Genomic DNA, 10,035 nt, shown 5'->3' on the forward strand with positions numbered 1-10,035 from the left:
GCTAAAGCGAATCGCAAAAAGGTTATACACACAAAGCCTTACAGGCACTTCTAGGCATGATGTGCATAACGCGGTCATCCAGCTTGCGCGGGTTAGGCTCAGAACTGCGATTCAAGTTTGCACGTAGCGGCTCAAACGAATCGCAACAAGTTAATACACACAACGCCTTAAAGGCACTTTTAGGCATGATGTGCAAAACGTGGTCATCCAGCTTGCGCGGGTTAGGCTCAGAACTGCGATTCAAGTTTGCACGTAGCGGCTCAAACGAACCGCAACAAGTTTACACTCAAAGCCTTACAGGCACTTCTAGGCATGATGTGCATAACGCGGTCATCCAGCTTCCGCGGGTTAGGCTCAGAACTGCGATTCAAGTTTGCACGTAGCGGCTCAAACGAATCGCAACAAGTTAATACACACAACGCCTTAAAGGCACTTTTAGGCATGATGTGCAAAACGTGGTCATCCAGCTTGCGCGGGTTAGGCTCAGAACTGCGATTCAAGTTCGCACATAGTGGCTAAAGCGAATCGCAACAAGTTAATACACACAAAGCCTTACAGGCACTTCTAGGCATTATGTGCAAAACGCGGTCATCCAGCTTGCGCGGGTTAGGCTCAGAACTGCGATTCAAGTTTGCACGTAGCGGCTCAAACGAATCGCAACAAGTTAATAAACACAACACTTTAAAGGCACTTTTAGGCATGATGTGCAAAACGTGGTCATCCAGCTTGCGCGGGTTAGGCTCAGAACTGCGATTCAAGTTTGCACGTAGCGGCTAAAGCGAATCGCAACAAGTTAATACACACAAAGCCTTACAGGCACTTTTAGCATGATGTGAAAAACGAGGTCATCCAGCTTGCGCGGGTTAGGTTGAGAACTGCGATTCAAGTTCGCACATAGCGGCTAAAGCGAATCGCAACAAGTTAATACACACAAAGCCTTACAGGCACTTCTAGGCATGATGTGCATAACGCGGTCATCCAGCTTGCTCGGGTTAGGCTCAGAACTGCGATTCAAGTTTGCACGTAGCGGCTCAAACGAATCGCAACAAGTTAATACATACAACGCCTTAAAGGCACTTTTAGGCATGATGTGCAAAACGTGGTCATCCAGCTTGCGCGGGTTAGGCTCAGAACTGCGAATCAAGTTTGCACGTAGCGGCTCAAACGAATCGCAACAAGTTAATACAGACAAAGCCTTACGGGCACTTTTAGGCATGATGTGAAAAACGAGGTCATCCAGCTTGCGCGGGATAGGCTGAAAACTGCGATTCAAGTTCGCACATAGCAGCTAAAGCGAATCGCAACAAGTTAATACACACAAAGCCTTACAGGCACTTTAGGCATGATGTGCATCACGCGGTCATCCAGCTTGCGCGGGTTAGGCTCAGAACTGCGATTCAAGTTTGCACATAGTGGCTAAAGCGAATCGCAACAAGTTAATACACACAAAGCCTTACAGGCACTTCTAGGCATTATGTGCAAAACGCGGTCATCCAGCTTGCGCGGGTTAGGCTCAGAACTGCGATTCAAGTTTGCACGTAGCGGCTCAAACGAATCGCAACAAGTTAATAAACACAACGCTTTAAAGGCACTTTTAGGCATGATGTGCAAAACGTGGTCATCCAGCTTGCGCGGGTTAGGCTCAGAACTGCGATTCAAGTTTGCACGTAGCGGCTAAAGCGAATCGCAACAAGTTAATACACACAAAGCCTTACAGGCACTTTTAGCATGATGTGAAAAACGAGGTCATCCAGCTTGCGCGGGTTAGGTTGAGAACTGCGATTCAAGTTCGCACATAGCGGCTAAAGCGAATCGCAACAAGTTAATACACACAAAGCCTTACAGGCACTTCTAGGCATGATGTGCATAACGCGGTCATCCAGCTTGCTCGGGTTAGGCTCAGAACTGCGATTCAAGTTTGCACGTAGCGGCTCAAACGAATCGCAACAAGTTAATACATACAACGCCTTAAAGGCACTTTTAGGCATGATGTGCAAAACGTGGTCATCCAGCTTGCGCGGGTTAGGCTCAGAACTGCGAATCAAGTTTGCACGTAGCGGCTCAAACGAATCGCAACAAGTTAATACAGACAAAGCCTTACGGGCACTTTTAGGCATGATGTGAAAAACGAGGTCATCCAGCTTGCGCGGGATAGGCTGAAAACTGCGATTCAAGTTCGCACATAGCAGCTAAAGCGAATCGCAACAAGTTAATACACACAAAGCCTTACAGGCACTTTAGGCATGATGTGCATCACGCGGTCATCCAGCTTGCGCGGGTTAGGCTCAGAACTGCGATTCAAGTTTGCACGTAGCGGCTCAAACGAATCGCAACAAGTTAATACACTCAAAGTCTTACAGGCACTTCTAGGCGTGATGTGCATAACGCGGTCATCCAGCTTGCGCGGGTTAGGCTCAGAACTGCGATTCAAGTTCGCACATAGTGGCTAAAGCGAATCGCAACAAGTTAATACACACAAAGCCTTACAGGCACTTCTAGGCATGATGTGCTTAACGCGGTCATCCAGCTTGCGCGGGTTAGGCTCAGAACTGCGAATCAACTTCGCAAGTAGTGGCTAAAGCGAATCGCAACAAGTTAATACACACAAAGCCTTAGAGGCACTTCTAGGCATGATGTGCATAACGCGGTCATCCAGCTCGCGCGGGTTAGGCTCAGAACTGCGATTCAAGTTTGCCCATAGCGGCTAAAACGAATCGCAACATGCTAATACAAACAAAGCCTTACAGGCAGTTTTAGGCTTGTGCAAAATGGGGTCGTCCAGCTTGCGCGGGTTAGGCTCAGAACTGCGATTCAAGTTTGCACGTAGCGGCTCAAACGAATCGCAACAAGTTAATACACACAACGCCTTACAGGCATTTTTAGGCATGATGTGCATAACGCGGTCATCCAGCTTGCGCGGGTTAGGCTCAGAACTGCAATTCAGGTTTGCACGTAGCGGCTCAAATGAATCGCAACAAGTTAATACACACAACGCCTTACAGGCACTTTTACGCATTATGTGCAAAACGCTGTCATCCAGTTTGCGCGGGTTAGGCTCAGAACTGCGATTCAAGTTCGCACATAGTGGCTAAAGCGAATCGCACCAAGTTAATACGCACAAAGCCTTACAGGCACTTCTAGGCATGATGTGCATAACGCGGTCATCCAGCTTGCGCGGGTTAGGCTCAGAACTGCTATTCAAGTTTGCACGTAGCGGCTCAAACGAACCGCAACAAGTTAATACACTCAAAGCCTTACAGGCACTTCTAGGCATGATGTGCATAACGCGGTCATCCAGCTTCCGCGGGTTAGGCTCAGAACTGCGATTCAAGTTTGCACGTAGCGGCTCAAACAAATCGCAACAAGTTAATACACACAACGCCTTAAAGGCACTTTTAGGCATGATGTGCAAAACGTGGTCATCCAGCTTGCGCGGGTTAGGCTCAGAACTGCGATTCAAGTTTGCACGTAGCGGCTCAAACGAATCGCAACAAGTTAATACACACAAAGCCTTACAGGCACTTCTAGGCATGATGTGCAAAACGTGGTCATCCAGCTTGCGCGGGTTAGGCTGAGAACTGCGATTCAAGTTCGCACATAGCGGCTAAAGCGAATCGCAACAAGTTAATACACACAAAGCCTTACAGGCACTTTTAGGCATGATGTGAAAAACGCGGTCATCCAGCTTGCGCGAGTTAGGCTCAGAACTGCGATTCAAGTTTGCACGTAGCGGCTCAAACGAATCGCAACAAGTCAATACACACAACGCCTTAAAGGCACTTTTAGGCTTGATGTCCAAAACGGGGTCATCCAGCTTGCGCGGGTTAGGCTCAGAACTGCGATTCAAGTTTGCACGTAGCGGCTGAAACGAATCGCAACAAGTTAATACACACAACGCCTTAAAGGCACTTTTAGGCATGATGTGCAAAACGTGGTCATCCAGCTTGCGCGGGTTAGGCTCAGAACTGCGAATCAAGTTTGCACGTAGCGGCTCAAACGAATCGCAACAAGTTAATACACACAAAGCCTTACAGGCACTTTTAGGCATGATGTGAAAAACGAGGTCATCCAGCTTGCGCGGGTTAGGCTGAGAACTGCGATTCAAGTTCGCACATAGCGGCTAAAGCGAATCGGAACAAGTTAATACACACAAAGCCTTACAGGCACTTCTAGGCATGATGTGCATCACGCGGTCATCCAGCTTGCGCGGGTTAGGCTCAGAACTGCGATTCAAGTTTGCACGTAGCGGCTCAAACGAATCGCAACAAGTTAATACACACAACGCCTTAAAGGCACTTTAGGCATGATGTGCAAAACGTGGTCATCCATCTTGCGCGGGTTAGGCTCAGAACTGCGAATCAAGTTTGCACGTAGCGGCTCAAACGAATCGCAACAAGTTAATACACACAAAGCCTTACAGGCACTTCTAGGCATGATGTGCATAACGCGGTCATCCAGCTTGCGCGGGTTAGGCTCAGAACTGCGATTCAAGTTTGCTCGTAGCGGCTCAAACGAACCGCGACAAGTTAATACACTCAAAGCCTTACAGGCACTTCTAGGCATGATGTGCATAACGCGGTCATCCAGCTTCCGCGGGTTAGGCTCAGAACTGCAATTCAAGTTTGCACGTAGCGGATCAAACGAATCGCAGCAAGTTAATACACACAACGCCTTAAAGGCACTTTTAGGCATGATGTGCAAAACGTGGTCATCCAGCTTGCGCGGGTTAGGCTGAGAACTGCGATTCAAGTTCGCACATAGCGGCTAAAGCGAATCGCAACAAGTTAATACACACAAAGCCTTACAGGCACTTTTAGGCATGATGTGAAAAACGCGGTCATCCAGCTTGCGCGGGTTAGGCTGAGAACTGCGATTCAAGTTCGCACATAGCGGCTAAAGCGAATCGCAACAAGTTAATACACACAAAGCCTTACAGGCACTTCTAGGCATGATGTGCATAACGCGGTCATCCAGCTTGCGCGGGTTAGGCTCAGAACTGCGATTCAAGTTTGCACGTAGCGGCTCAAACGAATCGCAACAAGTTAATACACACAAAGCCTCACAGGCACTTCTAGGCATGATGTGCATAACGCGGTCATCCAGCTTGCGCGGGTTAGGCTCAGAACTGCGATTCAAGTTTGCACGTAGCGGCTCAAACGAATCGCAACAATACACACAACGGCTTACAGGCACTTCTAGGCATGATGTGAAAAACGAGGTCATCCAGCTTGCGCGGGTTAGGCTGAGAACTGCGATTCAAGTTCGCACATAGCGGCTAAAGCGAATCGCAACAAGTTAATACACACAAAGCCTTACAGGCACTTCTAGGCATGATGTGCATAACGCGGTCATCCAGCTTGCGCGGGTTAGGCTCAGAACTGCGATTCAAGTTTGCACGTAGCGGCTCAAACGAATCGCAACAAGTTAATACACACAAAGCCTTACAGGCACTTTTAGGCATGATGTGAAAAACGAGGTCATCCAGCTTGCGCGGGTTAGGCTGAGAACTGCGATTCAAGTTCGCACATAGCGGCTAAAGCGAATCGCAACAAGTTAATACACACAAAGCCTTACAGGCACTTCTAGGCATGATGTGCATCACGCGGTCATCCAGCTTGCGCGGGTTAGGCTCAGAACTGCGATTCAAGTTTGCACGTAGCGGCTCAGACGAATCGCAACAAGTTAATCAACACAACGCTTTAAAGGCACTTTTAGGCATGATGTGCAAAACGTGGTCATCCAGCTTGCGCGGGTTAGGCTGAGAACTGCGATTCAAGTTCGCACATAGAGGCTAAAGCGAATCGCAACAAGTTAATACACACAAAGCCTTACAGGCACTTTTAGGCATGATGTGAAAAACGAGGTCATCCAGCTTGCGCGGGTTAGGCTGAGAACTGCGATTCAAGTTCGCACATAGCGGCTAAAGCGAATCGCAACAAGTTAATACACTCAAAGCCTTACAGGCACTTCTAGGCAAGATGTGCATAACGCGGTCATCCAGCTTGCGCGGGTCAGGCTCAGAACTGCGATTCAAGTTTGCACGTAGCGGCTCAAACGAATCGCAACAACACACACAACGCCTTACAGGCACTTTTAGGAATTATGTGCAAAACGCGGTCATCCAGCTTGCGCGGGTTAGGCTCAGAACTGCGATTCAAGTTTGCACGTAGCGGCTCAAACGAATCGCAACAAGTTAATAAACACAACGCCTTACAGGCATTTTTAGGCATGATGTGCATAACGCGGTCATCCAGCTTGCGCGGGTTAGGCTCAGAACTGCAATTCAGGTTTGCACGTAGCGGCTCAAACGAATCGCAACAAGTTAATACACACAACGCCTTACAGGCACTTTTACGCATTATGTGCAAAACGTGGTCATCCAGCTTGCGCGGGTTAGGCTCAGAACTGCGATTCAAGTTCGCACATAGTGGCTAAAGCGAATCGCAAAAAGGTTATACACACAAAGCCTTACAGGCACTTCTAGGCATGATGTGCATAACGCGGTCATCCAGCTTGCGCGGGTTAGGCTCAGAACTGCGATTCAAGTTTGCACGTAGCGGCTCAAACGAATCGCAACAAGTTAATACACACAACGCCTTAAAGGCACTTTTAGGCATGATGTGCAAAACGTGGTCATCCAGCTTGCGCGGGTTAGGCTCAGAACTGCGATTCAAGTTTGCACGTAGCGGCTCAAACGAACCGCAACAAGTTTACACTCAAAGCCTTACAGGCACTTCTAGGCATGATGTGCATAACGCGGTCATCCAGCTTCCGCGGGTTAGGCTCAGAACTGCGATTCAAGTTTGCACGTAGCGGCTCAAACGAATCGCAACAAGTTAATACACACAACGCCTTAAAGGCACTTTTAGGCATGATGTGCAAAACGTGGTCATCCAGCTTGCGCGGGTTAGGCTCAGAACTGCGATTCAAGTTCGCACATAGTGGCTAAAGCGAATCGCAACAAGTTAATACACACAAAGCCTTACAGGCACTTCTAGGCATTATGTGCAAAACGCGGTCATCCAGCTTGCGCGGGTTAGGCTCAGAACTGCGATTCAAGTTTGCACGTAGCGGCTCAAACGAATCGCAACAAGTTAATAAACACAACACTTTAAAGGCACTTTTAGGCATGATGTGCAAAACGTGGTCATCCAGCTTGCGCGGGTTAGGCTCAGAACTGCGATTCAAGTTTGCACGTAGCGGCTAAAGCGAATCGCAACAAGTTAATACACACAAAGCCTTACAGGCACTTTTAGCATGATGTGAAAAACGAGGTCATCCAGCTTGCGCGGGTTAGGTTGAGAACTGCGATTCAAGTTCGCACATAGCGGCTAAAGCGAATCGCAACAAGTTAATACACACAAAGCCTTACAGGCACTTCTAGGCATGATGTGCATAACGCGGTCATCCAGCTTGCTCGGGTTAGGCTCAGAACTGCGATTCAAGTTTGCACGTAGCGGCTCAAACGAATCGCAACAAGTTAATACATACAACGCCTTAAAGGCACTTTTAGGCATGATGTGCAAAACGTGGTCATCCAGCTTGCGCGGGTTAGGCTCAGAACTGCGAATCAAGTTTGCACGTAGCGGCTCAAACGAATCGCAACAAGTTAATACAGACAAAGCCTTACGGGCACTTTTAGGCATGATGTGAAAAACGAGGTCATCCAGCTTGCGCGGGATAGGCTGAAAACTGCGATTCAAGTTCGCACATAGCAGCTAAAGCGAATCGCAACAAGTTAATACACACAAAGCCTTACAGGCACTTTAGGCATGATGTGCATCACGCGGTCATCCAGCTTGCGCGGGTTAGGCTCAGAACTGCGATTCAAGTTTGCACATAGTGGCTAAAGCGAATCGCAACAAGTTAATACACACAAAGCCTTACAGGCACTTCTAGGCATTATGTGCAAAACGCGGTCATCCAGCTTGCGCGGGTTAGGCTCAGAACTGCGATTCAAGTTTGCACGTAGCGGCTCAAACGAATCGCAACAAGTTAATAAACACAACGCTTTAAAGGCACTTTTAGGCATGATGTGCAAAACGTGGTCATCCAGCTTGCGCGGGTTAGGCTCAGAACTGCGATTCAAGTTTGCACGTAGCGGCTAAAGCGAATCGCAACAAGTTAATACACACAAAGCCTTACAGGCACTTTTAGCATGATGTGAAAAACGAGGTCATCCAGCTTGCGCGGGTTAGGTTGAGAACTGCGATTCAAGTTCGCACATAGCGGCTAAAGCGAATCGCAACAAGTTAATACACACAAAGCCTTACAGGCACTTCTAGGCATGATGTGCATAACGCGGTCATCCAGCTTGCTCGGGTTAGGCTCAGAACTGCGATTCAAGTTTGCACGTAGCGGCTCAAACGAATCGCAACAAGTTAATACATACAACGCCTTAAAGGCACTTTTAGGCATGATGTGCAAAACGTGGTCATCCAGCTTGCGCGGGTTAGGCTCAGAACTGCGAATCAAGTTTGCACGTAGCGGCTCAAACGAATCGCAACAAGTTAATACAGACAAAGCCTTACGGGCACTTTTAGGCATGATGTGAAAAACGAGGTCATCCAGCTTGCGCGGGATAGGCTGAAAACTGCGATTCAAGTTCGCACATAGCAGCTAAAGCGAATCGCAACAAGTTAATACACACAAAGCCTTACAGGCACTTTAGGCATGATGTGCATCACGCGGTCATCCAGCTTGCGCGGGTTAGGCTCAGAACTGCGATTCAAGTTTGCACGTAGCGGCTCAAACGAATCGCAACAAGTTAATACACTCAAAGTCTTACAGGCACTTCTAGGCGTGATGTGCATAACGCGGTCATCCAGCTTGCGCGGGTTAGGCTCAGAACTGCGATTCAAGTTCGCACATAGTGGCTAAAGCGAATCGCAACAAGTTAATACACACAAAGCCTTACAGGCACTTCTAGGCATGATGTGCTTAACGCGGTCATCCAGCTTGCGCGGGTTAGGCTCAGAACTGCGAATCAAGTTTGCACGTAGCGGCTCAAACGAATCGCAACAAGTTAATACACACAAAGCCTTACAGGCACTTTTAGGCATGATGTGAAAAACGAGGTCATCCAGCTTGCGCGGGATAGGCTGAAAACTGCGATTCAAGTTCGCACATAGCAGCTAAAGCGAATCGCAACAAGTTAATACACACAAAGCCTTACAGGCACTTCTAGGCATGATGTGCATCACGCGGTCATCCAGCTTGCGCGGGTTAGGCTCAGAACTGCGATTCAAGTTTGCACGTAGCGGCTCAAACGAATCGCAACAAGTTAATACACTCAAAGTCTTACAGGCACTTCTAGGCATGATGTGCATAACGCGGTCATCCAGCTTGCGCGGGTTAGGCTCAGAACTGCGATTCAAGTTCGCACATAGTGGCTAAAGCGAATCGCAACAAGTTAATACACACAAAGCCTTACAGGCACTTCTAGGCATGATGTGCATAACGCGGTCATCCAGCTTGCGCGGGTAGGCTCAGAACTGCGAATCAAGTTTGCACGTAGCGGCTCAAACGAATCGCAACAAGTTAATACACACAAAGCCTTACAGGCACTTCTAGGCATGATGTGCATAACGCGGTCATCCAGCTTGCGCGGGTTAGGCTCAGAACTGCGATTCAAGTTCGCACGTAGTGGCTAAAGCGAATCGCAACAAGTTAATACACACAAAGCCTTAGAGGCACTTCTAGGCATGATGTGCATAACGCGGTCATCCAGCTTGCGCGGGTTAGGCTCAGAACTGCGATTCAAGTTCGCACATAGTGGCTAAAGCGAATCGCAACAAGTTAATACACACAAAGCCTTACAGGCACTTCTAGGCATGATGTGCATAACGCGGTCATCCAGCTTGCGCGGGTTAGGCTCAGAACTGCGATTCAAGTTTGCACGTAGCGGCTCAAATGAATCGCAACAAGTTAATACACACAACGCCTTAAAGGCACTTTTAGGCATGATGTGCAAAACGGGGTCATCCAGCTTGCGCGGGTTAGGCTCAGAACTGCGATTCAAGTTTGCACGTAGCG

Source organism: Amblyomma maculatum, chromosome 1, assembly GCF_055883805.1.
Source record: "Amblyomma maculatum isolate TAMU_Amacu chromosome 1, ASM5588380v1, whole genome shotgun sequence".
In the NCBI taxonomy this organism is placed as follows: Eukaryota; Metazoa; Arthropoda; class Arachnida; order Ixodida; family Ixodidae; genus Amblyomma; species Amblyomma maculatum.